This window comes from Salvelinus sp. IW2-2015, linkage group LG25 (assembly GCF_002910315.2).
Source record: "Salvelinus sp. IW2-2015 linkage group LG25, ASM291031v2, whole genome shotgun sequence".
NCBI lineage: Eukaryota > Metazoa > Chordata > Actinopteri > Salmoniformes > Salmonidae > Salvelinus > Salvelinus sp. IW2-2015.
Genome location: NC_036865.1, coordinates 20,425,820 through 20,443,212, shown reverse-complemented (window position 1 = coordinate 20,443,212; position 17,393 = coordinate 20,425,820).

Here is a 17,393-nt window from a genome sequence, read left to right as displayed (position 1 = left end):
CTTGCACCGCTCTCCAGAGTATCTCACACATTAGAAAGCTAGCACATTGAGCACACTAGCTTATTCGCTTTTCCACATGCTTCAGCGAGTTAAACATACCAAGGATTAAGAATAGATGAAGAAGGCACAAAACAGCAGCARCTTTCGCAGCATCAATCTTTGATTAATGGCGATCTCTTCGGCTTCATGCAAGCTTTGCCTTGTTCAACAAAACCTAATTAGGATTCAGATCATTTGAGCAGACCCTTGTTTATAGGATCACATTGATGTTACTTGTGTTCCATTGCTAGACCTGTCTGACATGCTGGTGGGTAAAAGCTCTGGCAAATGGTCTATTCTTAGGGGTTTTTGCAAACTTAAGAAACACTCAACAATACATGCACACTGCTCAGTGAATATATGGTTGAGKGTTTATTAAGTTGCAGTGTTCAGTAAGGTAATCTTTAACATATAATAACATCTAAGTGAAACTTTTATTAGGAAATAGTCAATTTAGTGTTATGTGCTGTCATTTCTAGTGTTTCAATAAAAAAATACTCTTTACCAAACATTTCACAGTTTATAATTTTCTTCACTTATTTTTTKAATTGTGATAATTGTGGTAAATCAACTGTCAAGAAAATGTATACAATTGGCACAGACATGAAAACATTCACAACAGGCACAGTTTCCAAACACTCAAGAGCAAGATTGCCCTTCCAGCACCATGGACAGCACCATCTGCAGCCAGATTTCAGCAATTTAACATCATTTCTCTTTTKTGCGGTATTATTAGACTCTTCATTTGTTCTGCATTCAAAGAGGAATTGGAAAATCTGCCTCAAAATTTACAAGAGGCCTGTGTGTTGCAGATCTCCTCATAAGTCAACACTGTATGTCGAGTGTATCCTAGTTTTACTGCCATCACAGCTGTTGATGTTGACAAATGCTTTTGATTTCTTACCACCTAAAATATATTACCCAGAGCCAAGCTTTGCCTCAGTGTGGTTGTTTCCACTAACTTCAGGGGGATAGTTGTAACTATTTCAGAGTGGGAGTTGGCCATCTGGGCTCAGTAGAAAAGCTCTGTTGCAGGCTGATATTTTTTGTATCAGACACTGCCTGTGTAAAGTGAACCCAAAGTCTCTCTGCTCCTCCAATACAGGTTGGTACACTGGCTGTGTTAAGTGAACCCAAAGTCTCTCTGCTCCTCCATACAGGTTGGTAACTGGCTGTGTTAGGTGAACCCAAGTCTCTCTGCTCCTCCAATAAGGTTGGTACGCTGGCGTTGTTAAGTGAATCCAAGGCTCTCTTGCTCTCCAATACAGGTTGGTACACTGGCTGTGTTAGGTGAACCCAAGGCTCTCTGCTCCTCCAATACAGGTTGGTACACTGGCTGTGTTAAGTGAACCCAACGTCTCTCTGCTCCTCCAATACAGGTGGGTACAGTGGCTGTGTTAGGTGAACCCAAGTCTCTCTGCTCCTCCAATACAGGTTGGTACACTGGCTGTGTTAAGTGAATCCAAGGCCTCTCTGCCTCTCAATACAGAGTTGGTACACTGGCTGGTAGAGTGAACCCAAGGCCTCTCTGCTCTCCAATACAGGTTGGTACACTGGCTGTGTTAAGTGAACCAACGTCTCTCTGTCCTCCAATACAGGTTGGTAAGTGGCTGTGTTAGGTGAACCCAAAGTCTCTCTGCTCCTCCAATACAGGTTGGTACACTGGCTGTGTTAGGTGAACCCAAAGTCTCTCTGCTCCTCCAATACAGGTTGGTACACTGGCTGTGTTAAGTGACCCAACGTCTCTCTGCTCTTCAAATCCAGGTTGATACAGTGGCTGTGTTAGGTGAACCAAAGTCTCTCTGCTCTCCAATACAGGTTGGTCAACTGGCTGTGTTAGGTGAACCCAACGTCTCTCTGCTCCTCCAATACAGGTTGGTAACTGGCTGTGTTAAGTGAACCCAACGTCTCTCTGCTCCTCCAATACAGGTTGGTACACTGGCTGTGTTAGTGAACCCAACGTCTCTCTGCTCCTCCAATACAGGTTGGTACACTGGCTGTGTTAAGTGAACCAACGTCTCTCTGCTCTCCAATACAGGTTGGTAACTGGCTGTGTTAAGTGAACCCAACGTCTCTCTGCTCCTCCAATACAGGTTGGTACACTGGCTGTGTTAAGTGAACCCAACGTCTCTCTGCTCCTCCAATACAGGTTGGTACACTGGCTGTGTTAAGTGAACCCAACGTCTCTCTGCTCCTCCAATACAGGTTGGTACACTGGCTGTGTTAAGTGAACCCAACGTCTCTCTGCTCCTCCAATACAGGTTGTACACCTGGCTGTGTTAGGTGAACCCAACGTCTCTCTGCTCCTCCAATACAGGTTGGTACACTGGCTGTGTTAAGTGAACCCAACGTCTCTCTGCTCCTCCAATACAGGTTGGTACACTGGCTGTGTTAAGTGAACCAAACGTCTCTCTGCTCCTCACATACAGGTTGGTACACTGGCTGTGTTAAGTGAACCCACGTCTCTCTGCTCCTCAATACAGGTTGGTACACTGGCTGTGTTAAGTGAACCAACAGTCTCTCTGCTCCTCCAATACAGGTTGGTACACTGGCTGTGTTAAGTGAACCCAACGTCTCTCTGCTCCTCCAATACAGGTTGGTACACTGGCTGTGTTAAGTGAACCCAACGTCTCTCTGCTCCTCCAATGCAGGTTGGTACTGCTGTGTTAAGTGAACCCAACGTTCTCTGCTCCTCCAATACAGGTTGGTACATGGCTGTGTTAGGTAACCAAAGCCTCTCTGCTTCCAATACAGGTTGTACAGTGGCTGTGTTGGTGAACCAAAGTTCTCTGCTCTCCATCAGGTTGGTACACTGGCTGTGTTAGGTGAAGCCAAAGTCTCTCTGCTCCTCCAATACAGGTTGGTACAGTGGCTGTGTTAAGTGCCCCAACGTCTCTTCTGCTCCTCAAATACAGGTTGATACAGTGGCTGTGTTAAGTGAACCCAACGTCTCTCTGCTCCTCCAATGCAGGTTGGTACACTGGCTGTGTTAGGTGAACCCAAAGTCTCTCTGCTCCTCCAATACAGGTTGGTACAGTGGCTGTGTTAGGTGAACCAAAGCCTCTCTGCCTCTCCAATACAGGTTGGTTTAATTTAGCCATTTCCTCTGTCACCTTAGTTTTCTTTGATACCACTTTAGATTTGTTTCCTCCCTTGTACCGGTGAAGCTCTATGAAAGGGTTTTTCAATCATAATCTGGTTATTGATTTGCCAGACAGCGAAATGGAAAGACACAATGCAGTTTCATGTCATGTCCACGTAACTATTCACAAAACACAGACCTAATACACGTTGATGTCCTTTAGCACATAATTAGATTAACTACAGTGTGTTCTGTTGTTTGTAGAGACATACGGTAATTTGAGACATACAATACTTGTCTACCACCTTTGTCTTTCTTTCTGTTGCTGACACTGTCGACCCAGGTGTTTCAWTATTGACCGGACACTGTCGACCCGGGTATTTCAATATTGACCGGACACTGTCGACCCAKGTGTTTCASTATTGACCTAACATTGTCGACCCAGGTGTTTCAGTATTGACAGGTTGTTAACAAAGCTCCTGAACATCCTACAGGTGATCTATTGGCATGTTGTCACTTTGTCACTGATGCTCCCGTTCTATCTTTTACCACCCAGTGCTGTGGAGGACATGTTTACTGTAGATATAGTGTGGTGTGTGACGATTCACTGCCACCATGTGCCAGTACGGCTCTCCTATACAAAACCCATKAACTAAAAGGCTGTAGGTGGGTGAAATTCATCTATAGGATAAAAAGTTGTTTGTCTTTACATACAGTACAGCTTATATCAGAGTGCTGAGATGTGTTGAGGATAGAATAGAAWGTGTTCCCTCTGAACCCTTGAGGCTGTAAGCAGTGATGAATCTTTGGGCCCCTGTAGCTAAAGCTGAAGGCTAAGTCTGATGGGGGTTGTGACTTCCTTCTTCGGGCTCTGTGTTGGAAGACTGCAGGTTATATACACAACCCAGATCTGGGTGGCTGTCAAAAGCCCGATCTGTAYAGAGAGGAGACAAAAGCCCTGTTTATAGCTTGTGGCATGTTGTAATAGCTAACATGCGTCCTTTGTCCTTTGAGCACAATCAGAATGTGGACAAGATCAGGACAAGGGACACATGTTAGCACCGAGTTTAAACAGGGCTAATGAGGGGGAAGGTAAGCTGCAGCTACAGAATTGAAGCAAACAAAAGTCTTTGTTTTGTTTACAAGGTCAGTGGAAATGTGACGTTTTATAACTGTTCATACAACATGCCACAATATGAAAGACATGCATTTGCGTTACTTCTTATTCTGAACATGAGTTTCAAGCATGAACGGTTACATGTAGTGAAACRTATGTTAGCCAAACGGCTACATTTTCGACACCATGTTGACTGGAATTAAGAGGCACTTACTAGGATATGGTGTGCGTGCTGATGGGTGAGTACAATGGACACACTTAGGAAGTGGGACAGAAGGAGGAAAATGCATGAAGGCAAGCCTCCAAGTATATGAAATGGGCTCTGAGACATAATATGTACCGACAACATGAATGTCCCTTTCAATAACACAACATATTAAACTGTAGCTGCACTCAAATGTTGAAATAATCACATAAATTCAGTGAAAACTTGCAGTTCTCTTTCTCTCTTGCTCGCTCAAACACTGAAGCACCAGACAGAATAAATGTCCTACTACTGCAGGTCCTATCAAAACTATTTKTATATATAATAAAATCYTCMTGCTGCAGGATTATTTTAATCCCGTGACGAAACTGGTCAAATTAAGATCCTACATCTGTATAGTTGATTAAAGAAATGAAACATGTTGCATAAACGTGTCTAGTGGAATACATTTGGTTTTTATTAATGTCATCAATGTGTTTTCAACTCTGCAATTAGCAATGGTGATTCATAAGTAAGTGCTGCTATTACAATTCCACATACAATAATTAATGAACTGCAATAGCAAAATGGTCAATTACAGTATTTAAATCTGCACTCTACTTTTATGGGATAAAAGCAACAATGTACATGTCACGGAGTTGGAGAGTCAACACACACACGTGCACACTCGCACAGGTACACGCACACGCACTTATGTGTGCACACACACACACACTCTTGCACACTCCTCCTTTGACTAATAGGTAGAAGGCGCTGGAGTGAGGAAATCAAGGCCAGTCTTCAAAAGTTCAAGAGTATTGACAGCACAGCAGGTAGGAAACACCACTCAATAAAACATTTCAGTCAAAAACATAAATCCATTTGACTGGGGCCTCTCCAACCTTTCAATCCTTCAGCCAGAGGTCACAATTAAACAAAAACCCAGGCAACGGATAGCTGAATTCAAAATGGCAAACTCATTTGGGAAGAAAACATCCAAAGAGAAATAACTGTGTGAATTGCTACAGAGATGTAACTTAATGATTTTTTTTTTTTTAAGATGTCTCCCTCTGAATGGAATGGTTACTGAGAGTATTGTTGAGTTTTTGATGTAATAGGTTATATCAGAACTTTACATAATGAGCATGAAGCTGTAAAGGCTAATGATGATATGTTTTAGCTAAGCTCATAATCATTGTTGGTGACAGCTCAGTTGCCATTGGTTTTAGTGTTACAAGCACAATTAATTCATTAATTAATTTTAACAGTGTAATCATTGTTTCAGCTAAATATGGAAACCAGTTATAAGCTCAGCACACTTTTCAAAATAAAGAGACATTAAAACATGCACCTTGTCAGTGAAGCCCTAACCTTGAATTTGATGCTGTTAAAAGTTTCAAGTTTCTTGCTTTAATGTCACATGCACACAAGTACAGTGAAATGTCAATATTAGATATTATAATATTAGCTCGTTGCAGTCTATTACATACACAATTGAAGATTCTGAATTGGGTACCAAAATACCTGAACATATCAACAAATGCATGTTAGTAACAAACACATTACCTTTCTCGATTACAACATACATTCTGTTGAATGAATCATTTTTTTATGGGCAAACAGAGTCAACTCAGAATTTGACCTTGGGTGTTCCTCAGAAAGATTAGTATGAAATGGGACCCCATCCTCCATCCCCCCTGTGAACCCTCTTTGTTCATCTTTATATAATTGTTCCGAGACCAACACCAGAAGTGCTGAGGGGCAGAGAGATGATGACTAACTCATAGTAGAACAACTTTTTCAGTCTTCTTTATCGAGCTCTGAACAGAATCGCACTGCACTTGGAATAATTTTTATTCAGAGCGTCTTCAAAATATTTGATAAGTAACCCAAGATATTCCGCCGGTGTCATTTCCAATGGGAGAAAATGAAGCATAGTGGCCAGAATAAGCAAAGAGGTGGGCGGAGCCAAGCCCGAGCTAACAAGATCCTTTTGGCGCATAATTCTAGCATGTATTTGCATATTTCCGTTATGTGCGTGTGTGCAATAAATCAATTTGCCTTTGCAGTCCTTCTAAACAATGCCATATTTAGAACATTTTAGAMAGGGTCAAGTCTTCAAAACTAGCACATCTGTTCGTAACCGATTCTAGTTTTGGGAACAGAAAACTGTATTTGCAGAATGTCGGACAAGTTTTATCTTGCTCTATGTTCTCCAATGTCCTGCTACATTACTTTCTCCCATCGCCATATTTGGTGGATGAGAAGAAATTCTAAACGGATGCTTCAGATTTATACATCCTGTGAGACATCTGGCTCCTTCTCTCTGTGGCGTCTCCTCTCCTCGCCCTACTCCCATAGCAATTCAGCTCTTGGAACGGTGCAGCCTCACCTCCTGGCAGTACATGATGGGAGCTGTCACTGAGGTGATGTGACAGKTGAAAGCCAACCGGCACTCTCCCTATGCAGCTTTCCTAGCCCTCCTCTGTTGGCTACGAGGCAGATGGCATGTTAGGGACACAGGAAAGGTGGTTCAGGTACAGYAAGTCTTTCTGGGAACTGAGGTGGGTATGTGGAGGAGGAAGGGGGACTGTTGATCTCCTGTGTGAGTATGTCTTTTAGCTGCTGTGACAAGCACCAGCTGACTGTGTCACTCCAAATCACCAGCAGAATCCAGCTAAGCAGCCAGAGAGACAGATGTTGGTGCTGACATTGAACAGTTAGGGAGAAGAGTTAAAGAGACAAACAAAGGTGACGAGTGTCTGATAAGCATTGTCCAAAGCCAGCATTGAGGTCGAGGAGGAATCGTTAAGAAAGACACGTTCTAGTCCTGTCACTGTCAACTGCCTCTCTTGTCTACAGTATAACGACCGCCAGTGCTTTGTTGAGGCCTTGGTAGGCTACTCAACACCTGTCTGGACACCATTTTAAATATCTTAAAGASAGTGAGCAGTGTAGGGAGCTGAATCAAGATGGAGGAGGAAAATGAGCAGAGCTTTAGCTCGCCAAGGGGAGCAGACAACAGAAGCCTTTACTTTCCTTTAGGAGCACCTGGTTCATTCACTGCCTTAGAGGGGAGCTGCCACGGATAGCTCCATCCATATCTAAAAAGAGCACATGGCTAAGATTAAGGAAGGACATATAACACCAGGCGAGCCTCCATCAGTAGCACGTCACTAAAGGGTTTAGGTTAGGGGGATAAACAGTGCCTTCGGAAAGTATTCAGACCTCTTGACTCTTTCCACATTTTSTTACGTTACAGCCTTATTCTAAAATGTATTAAATAAACTTTAAAAATCCTCAGCAATCTACACACAATACCCCATAATGACAAAGTGTAAACAGGTTTTAAGAAATGTTTGCAAATGCATTACAATAAAACCAGAAATACCTATATTACATAAGTATTCACACCCTTTGCAATGATGGATTTCAACAGCTCTCCAGTGTAATTGCTTGCTCTCACTCTTACACACTGCGCATGCACAATCCCATAACCGCTTGCACACCRTATTTATGGATCTCTTAAAGCGACAGTGCCATCTAGTGGATATAAATGAATACCGCTAYGCGCTTTTAACACCTGGCTACAAATACATGTCAGATCGCTAATGTTTAGGTGTAGCCTGCTCCAACATTTATGTAAAGAGTTTTTGCTTGTGTCTGTCGGGAGTGATTGCTAAATTAATAAGCTACCGGAGGAAGGTGGAGAGCTTTGTGCTCAATGATTTATAGATTACACTAGATGAYTAACAGGGGGTGTTGATGCCACCACACCTCCATCTTGGCACATCCCCACCGTTGTAAAAAATATTTTGTAAGCTATACAAATGCATTTATTAACGTCTAAATTAGTTTTTGCCACATTGTATTATATTACAGATACCTTAATCCATACTTTTAAATTATATTATGTGAGGAAAAATAATAACATGCATTCGGAAAGTATTCAGATGCCTTGACATTTTTCCAAATTTTTGTAACGTTAAAGCCTTATTCTAAAATTGATTAAATTAGTTGTTTTCCTCATCAATCTACACACAATACCCCATAATGACAAACCTAAACAGGTTTTTAGAAATTTTTGCAAATTACAATAATGTATTACAATAAAAAACGGAAATAAAAATATATTTTACATAAGTACTCAGATCCTTTGCTATGAGACTCAAAATTGAGCTCAGGTGCATCCTGTTTCCATTGATCATCCTTAATTAAGATGTTTCTACAACTGGATTGGAGTCCAGCTGTGGTGAATTGAATTGATTGAACATGATTTGGAAAGGCACACACCTRTCTATATAAGGTCACACAGTTGACAGTGCATGTCGGAGCAAAAACCAAGCCATGGGGTCGAAGGAATTGTCCGAGAGCTCCAAGACAGGATTGTGTCAAGGCACAGATCTGGGGAGGGGTACCAAAACATTTCTGCAACATTGAAGGTCCCCAAGAACACAGTGGCTTCCATCATTCTTAAATGGAAGAAGTTTCGAACCACCAACAMTACTCCTAGAGCTGGCCGCCCGGTCAAACTGTGCAATTGGGGGTTGGTCAATCTGACAGAGCTCCAGAGTTCCTCTGTGGAGATGGTAGACCCTTCCAGAAGGACAACCATCTCCGCAGCACTCCACCAATCAGGCCTTTATGGTAGAGTGGCCAGATGGAAGCCGCTCCTCAGTAAAATGCACATGACAGCCCGCTTGGAGTTGCCAAAAGGCACCTAAATGACTCTGACCATGAGAAACTAGATTCTCTGGTCTAATGAAACAAATATTGAACTCTTTGGCCTGAATGCCAAGAGTCATGTCTGGAAGAAACCAGGAACCACTCATCACCTGGCCAATACCATCCCTACGGTGAAACATGGTGGTGGCATTATCATCCTGTGGAGATGTTTTTCAGCGGCAGGGACTGGGAGACTAGTCAGGGTCAAGGGAAAGATGAACAGAGTAAAGAGATCCTTGATGAAAATCTGCTCCAGAGCGCTCAGGACTCACCTTCCAACAGGACAACAACCCTAAGCACACAGCCAAGACAACACAGGAGCGGCTTCSGGACAAGTCTCTGAATGTCCTYGAGTGGCCCAGCCAGAGCCCGGACTTGAACCCGATCAAAAATCCCTGGAGAGACCTGAAAATAGCTGTATATCTACGTTCCCAATCCAACCTGACAGAGCTTGAGARGATCTGCAGAGAAACACCCCAAATACAGGTGTGCCAAGCTTGTAGCGTCATACCCAAGAAGACTCGAGGCTGTAATCGCTGCCAAAGGTGCTTCCACAAAGTATTGAGTAAAGGGTGTACTTACTGTATGTAAATGTGAATGCGATATTTAAGTTTTTTTATATATATAAATGTGCAAAAATTTCTGAAAACCTGTATTTTGTCATTATGAGGTATTGTGTGTAGATTGATGATGGGGGGGAAACAATTTCATCAATTTTAGAAAAAGGCTCCAGAAAAAGTGAAAGAGTCTGAATACTCTCTGAATGCACTGTATTTGGATCAATTGGAAATGTAGATTTTCTTCCATTTGTTGGATTTCATAAATTGTCAGACTACAATACGCTATGAGAAAAATTCCACCCTCAAATAAAAAAAWATATTTTTCCAACAGACGGCCTTAAAATAGCATTCTCTCCATTCTGGCTGAATGTAGAATGGTCTATCTGAGCAGAATAAGGAAAGAAGGTGAGAAAGAGTGAGAACCCAGGCTGAAAACTGAATGGAGCAGCCAGCAAATAGCACGATGGGATGCGACARCCTATGACAGGGGTGGGCAACTCCAGTCCTCGCGACCTGATYGGTGTCACACTTTTTCTCCATCCCTACCAAACATAGCAGATTGCATTCTAAACTGAAGATCTTGATTAGGTGATTATTGGAGTCAGGTGTGTTAGCTGGGGCTGGGGCAAAACTGTGACATCAAACATGCCCCGAGGACTGGAATTGCCCGACCCTGGCCAATGAGATTCCCTGTGCACCAGGGTCACTGGATAGATGTGCAGACATCTGTGGACAAACAGACAACMGAGACAGCTGATCCTACACACTGTCTCAACACCAAGAAACTAACAGGACTAAAAGACTCCCAGGATTAGTCAGTCAAACCTAGGATTATACATATCCGTTTACTTTCAATAAATYCCCTGGTTTTCCCGAAATCCCAGTTGGAATCAGGAGGGAATAWGCAGGAAAAATGTCTGTAAAACCAGGGAAGTATTGAACGTTCCTGGAATTTGACAACCCTACTGACAGCCACCCTTACCTAGTGTCACTGACAGCCACCCCTAACTAGAGGCATAGAAACCAACCTTTAACAAGAGTCAAAGACACCCACCTCTAACTTGAGTCATAGACACCTACGTAAAACTAGGGTCACTGATACCCACCTGTAACAAGTCATAGACACCCACCTTTAACTAGAGTCATAGACACCCACCCCTAACTAGAGTCACTGACACCCACCTCTAACTAGAGTCACTAATCTGATAGGCCTAACACCCAAACAAGGGCACTGCGTTCATCCACCTCTGGCCTGCTCGCCTCCCTACCTCTGAGGAAGTACAGCTCCGCGCTCAGCCAGTCAAAACTGTTCGCTGCTCTGGCACCCCAATGGTGGAACAAACCTCCCCACGATGCCAGGTCAGCGGAGTCAATCACCACCTTTCCGGAAAACCTGAAACACCACCTCTTTAAGGAATACCTAGGATAGGATAAAGTAAATCCTTCTACCCCCCCCCCCTTAAAAGAGTTAGATGCACTATTGTAAGTGGTTGTTCCCTGGATATCATAAGGTGAATGCACCAACTTGTCACTCTGGATAAGAGCGTCTGCTAAATGACTTAAATGTAAATGTAAATGATACCACCCCTAACTAGAGTCACTGACATCCACCCCTAACTAGAGTCATAGACACCCACCTATAAACTAGAGTCAGCTGACATGCCACCCTAACTAGATTCATAGAGCACCCACCCTAACTTAAGTCAGACACCACCCTAACTAGATCATAGACCACCCCTAACTGAAGTCACTGACCATCGACCCTAACTAGATTCATAGACACCACCTATAACTACGAGTCACTGAACATCCACCCTAATAGATCATAGACACCCACCTTATAACTAGAGTCACTGACTGCCAACCCTCACTAGATCATAGACACACACCTCTAACTAGAATTTGCTTACACCCCCCCTAACTAGAGTCATAAGACACCACCTCTAACTAGAGTCATAGACACCCACCTCTAACTAGAGTCATAGACACCACATCTAACTAGAGTCACTGACATCCACTACTAGAGTCATAGACACCCACTTAAAAGAGTCACTGACATCACCCTCACTAGATTTATAGACACCCACCTATAACTAGATTCGCTTACAACCCACCCTAACTAGAATCATAGACACCACCTCTAACTAGAGTCATAGACACCCACCTCTAACTAGATTCGCCTTACATCGCACCCCTAACTAGAGTCATAGACACCACCCCTAACTAGAGTCACTGACACCCAATCTAACTAGTCTAGACACCCACCTCTAACTAGAGTCGCTTACACCCACCCCTAACTAGAAGTCATGCACGCCACATCTAACTAGAGTCATAAGCACCCACCTCTAACTAGAGTCGCTTACACCCACATCTAACTAGAGTCACTGATACCCACCCCTAACTAGTCATAGACACCCACCTCTAACTCGAGTCATAGACAACCCACCTCTAACTAGAGTCATAGACACCCACATCTAACAGAGTCACTGACATCCACCCCTAACTAGAGTCATAGACACCACCTATAACTAGAGTCCATAACAACCCACCTTAACTAGAGTCATAGACACCCACCTAACTAGAGTCAAGACACCCACATCAATAAGTCACTGACTCCACGCCCTAACTAGAGTCATAGACACCCAACCTATACTAGAGTCCATAGACACCCACCCTTAACTAGAGTCACTGATACCACCCAACTAGAGTCCTGACATCCACCCCTAACTAGAGTCATAGACACACACCACCTAACTAGAGTCATGACATCACCCCTCACTAGAATTCATAGACACCCACTCTACATAGATTTGCTTAACACCACCCCTAACTAGAGTCCAATGGACAACCCTCTAAACTAGAGGTCAAAGAACGCACCTTAACTAAAGTCATAGCATCACCATCTAACTAGGAAGTCCACTGAACATCCCCTAACTAGAAGTCATAGACAACCCACCCCTAAACTAGAGTCACTGACATCGCACGCCCTCACTTAGATTCAATAGACACCCACCTATAAACTAGATTCGCCTTACACCGACCCCTAACTAAATCATAGACACCCACCTCTAACTAGAGTCATGACAGACCACACGCACCCCCTCTAACCTAGATCGCATACATGCCACCACTCTAACTAGATCTAGCACACCTATGTCAGCCCCTAACTAGGTCACTGACACCCACAAAAAAATCCCTTTAATAGAAAAAAAAGTCCCGCACTGCACCACCTACTAGAGTCATGACACGCCACCCTAACTTAGATGTCACTGCGCACCAGCCCTACAGAGTCATAGACACCACCCCTAACTAAGAGTCACTGGACACCCACATTACTAGGTATAGACCAACCCATCTCTAACTAGAGTCGCTTACACCCACCCCTAACTAGAGTCATAGACACCACCTATAACTAGAGTCATAGACCCCGACCCCTATACTAGAGTCACTGACACCCACCCCTAAGTGAGTCACTGCCACGACCCCTAACTAGAGTCACTGGCACACCACATCTACTAGATCCTGACATCACCCTAACTAAAGTCACTGATACCCCCCTAATAGACGTCATTGCATCACACCCCTAACTAGGTCATAGAACACCCACCTATAACTAGAGTCATAGAATCCCACATCTAATAGAGTCACCTGACACCCACATCCTAACTAGAGTCACTGACATCCACCCTAAAACTAGAGTCACTGACACTCCACCGCTCTAACAGAGTCACTGGACACCACCCTAACTGAGTCACTGCATCTCAACCTAACTAGAGTCATAGACCCCACCTATAATAGAGTCATCGACACCGCCTACTAGAGTCACTTGACACCAGCCTCTAACTAGAGTCACTGATTACCACACCTACTAGAGTCACGACATCCACCCCTAACAGAGTCATAGATAACCCACCCCTACTAGGTACATGACATGCCCACTACATAAATTCATGACAACGCACCTCTAAACTAGAATTTGCTTACCACCACCTAACTAGAGTATAGACCCCCTCTAAACTAAGAGTCATAGAATCACCCACTCTAACTAGAGTCATAGACACCCAATCTAACTAGAGTCACTGACATCCCCCCTACACAGTCTAAGACACCCTACCCCTATAGAGTCACGTGACATGCAGCCCTCACGTAGATTCCATAGCACCACTATAACTAGATTCGCTTACACCCACCACCTAACTTAGAATATAGACGCCCACCTCTAACGATAGAGTCATAGACACCCACTCTAACTAGAAGTCAATAGACACACCCTCTTAACTGATTCCGCAACATCCCCTACTAGAGTCATAGACACCCACGACCTAACTAGAAGTCCACTGACCCACATACTAAAGCTCATCATGAATCCACCCGCTCACTAGATTCATCGCACCACCTCTAACTAGATATTTGTTCACCACCTAACTAGATCATAGACACCCCTCTCTAACTAGAGTCATAGCACAGACCCACCCCCTAAACTAGAGGTATAGACCCCACCCCTACTAGAGTCACTGACAATCCACTACTAGATTTCATAGAACACCCACTCTATTACTAGATTCGCTTACACCAGACCCCTAACTAGAATCTAGCACCCACCTCTAACTAGAGTCATAGACACCACTTTAACTTAGAGTCATAGTCACCCACCTCTAACTAGATCGCTTTACATCACCCTAACTAAGTCATAGACCACCACCTATAATAAGAGTCATAGACACCCACCTCCTAACTAGAGTCACTGCACCCACCCTAACTAGAGTCACTGACACCACACCTTAACTAAGAGTCACTGGACATCCACCCCCTGAACTAGAGTCCATATGACACCCACCTATAACTAGAAGTCATAGACACCCACCTCTAACTAGAGTCATAGACATCCACCCTAACTATGAGTCTAGACACCACTATAAATGAGTCATCAGACACCCCCTAACTAGAGTCACTGATACCGCCCTAACTAAGTCCTGACATCCACCGCCTAACTAGAGTCATAGACACCACCCTTAATACAGGTCCTGACATCACCCTCCTAAATTCATAGAACACCCACCTCTAACTCAGATTTGCTTCACCCACCTAACTAGAGTCTAGAAAACCCATTCTACAATAGGTCATAGACACCCACCTCTAACTAGAGTCCATAGACACCTACCTCTAATAGAGCCATAGACACCCACTCTTACTAGAGTCTAGACACCCACCTCTACCTAGAAGTCAATAGACACCCACATCTACACTAGAGTCACTGACATCCACCCCTAACTAACAGAGTCATAGAACCACCCCTAACTAGAGTCACTGACATCCACCCCTCACTAGATCATAGACACCACCTATAACTAGATTCGCTTACACCCCGCCTCAACTAGAATCATAGACCACCCACCCTGCTAACTAGAGTCATTGGACACCCACTTTCTAACTAGAGTCATAGACACCCACCATCTAACTAGATTCGTACATCCACGCCTAAACTAGAAGTCATTCGACACCCACGACCCTAAACCTAGAGTCACTGACACCCACATCTAACTAGTCCATCAGACATCCACCCCTACCTAGAGTCATATACACTCCACCCCTCACTAAGTCATAGACACCCACCCCTAACTGAGTCAGCCTGCCACCCACCCCTAAACTAAGAAGTCACTGACACCCATATCTAACTAGAGTCACTGAAAACCCACATCTAACTAGAGTCACTGACAACCACCTCTAGCTAGAGTCACTGGAACCTACACCTAACCCTAGTCATAGAACCCACCTCTAACTGAGTCATAGACACCACCTCTAACTAGAAGTCATAGACACCTCACATCTAACCTAGAGGTCCTGAACACCAACCCCTAACTAGGAGTCATAGACAACCCACCTATAACTAGAGTCATCAGACACCCACCGTTCTAAACTAGAGTCATAGACACCCACCTCTACTAGAGTCCATAGACACCACCCACCTTCTAAACTAGAGTCATAGACACCCACCTCTAATAGAGTCACTGCTAACCCACCCCTAACTAGAGTCATAGACACCCCCCTCAACTAGAGTCATAGACCCCACCTCAAACTAGAGTCAAAAAAAAATAGACACCCACCGCCTAACTAGACGTCCCTGGACATCCACCCCTCAGTAAATTCATAGACACCCACCTCTAACTAGATCATAGACACCCACATTAAACTAGAGTCACTGACACCTGCCATCTAACCACTCATAAGACACCCACCTCTAACTAGATTCGACTTACATCCACCCTAACCTAGCGGTCCATAGACACCCACTCCTAACTAGAGTCATGACACCCCAAATCTAACTCAGAGTCATTGATACCCACCTCTAACTAGAGGCCGCTGCACACCCAGCCCTAACTAAGAAGTCAATAGACACCCACCTCTAACTAGACGGTCATAGACACGCCACCCTGTAACTAGAGTCATAGACAAGCACCCCTAAATAGAGTCAGAAGAGACCAAACTCTAAATAGAGTCCACTGAACCACGCACCTTAACTAAGTCAATGTCACCCACCTCTAATAGAGTCATCCAGACGAACCCAAAGCAAATCAATTTATTCATATAGCCCTTCGTACATCAAGCTGATTTCTTGCAAAGTGGCTGTACAGAAACCCAGCCTAAAACCCCAAAAGCAAGCAATGCCCGGTGTAGAAGCACTACCCACCCTCTAACTAGAGTCAATGATAACCCAAATCCCTAACTAAGTCATTGATACCACCCGTAACTAGAGTCATAGACACCCTAACCTCTAAGTAGAGTCATAGACACCCCTACCTCTAACTAGAGTCATAGAACACCCACCTCTAACTAGAGTCAATGATACCAACCCTAACTAGAGTCATTGACTACCCCCCTTAACTAAGGTCATAGAACCCCACCTCTAAGTAGAGTCATAGACAACCACCTCTAACTAGAGGTCATAGACACCCACCTCTAACTAGATCATATACACCCACCCTTAACTAGAGTATAGACACCCACCTCTAACTAGAGTCATAGACCACCCACCTCTTAACTAGAGTCATAGACACCCACCTCTAACAAAGAGTCATAGACACCCACCTTAACTAGGTCAATAGACACCCCCTCTAACTAGAGTCATAGACACCACCCACCTCTAACTAGAGTCATAGACACCCACTCTAACTAGAGTCATAGACCACCCACCCTTCTAAGTAGAGTCATAGACACCCACCTCTAACTATAGTTCATAGACACCTCACCTCTAACTAGAGTCATAGACACCCACCTATCTCTAGAGTCAAAAACGCCCACCGCCCTAACTAGAGTCATAGACAACAGTACCATTATAACTGCATATATGACTCTGCGTGTTACCATTCTCACCCCAAATAGTTTTCACACGCCCACTCACCCCACTCTCTCCCTCCCCTAAAGGTTACTACGACCTCCACTCTGTTTGACCTAGGTGCCGTGCCATGTGCTGGTGTGGGATTTTTGGAGTATAGGACACCTTTTTGTACACATAAATATCCTCGCCGGTCCCATCCCATTCACAAGGGAACGAACAACACGCAAGAGTCACTTCCATTGCTAGTAGTAGCCAGCCAGTAGCTAGCTTTGGCAGCCTGGTTATGCTTTCCATCTGCTCTCACAAACCCAGGAACAAGGTGTGGGCGGTGTTCAGCCCCGGATGTGTGA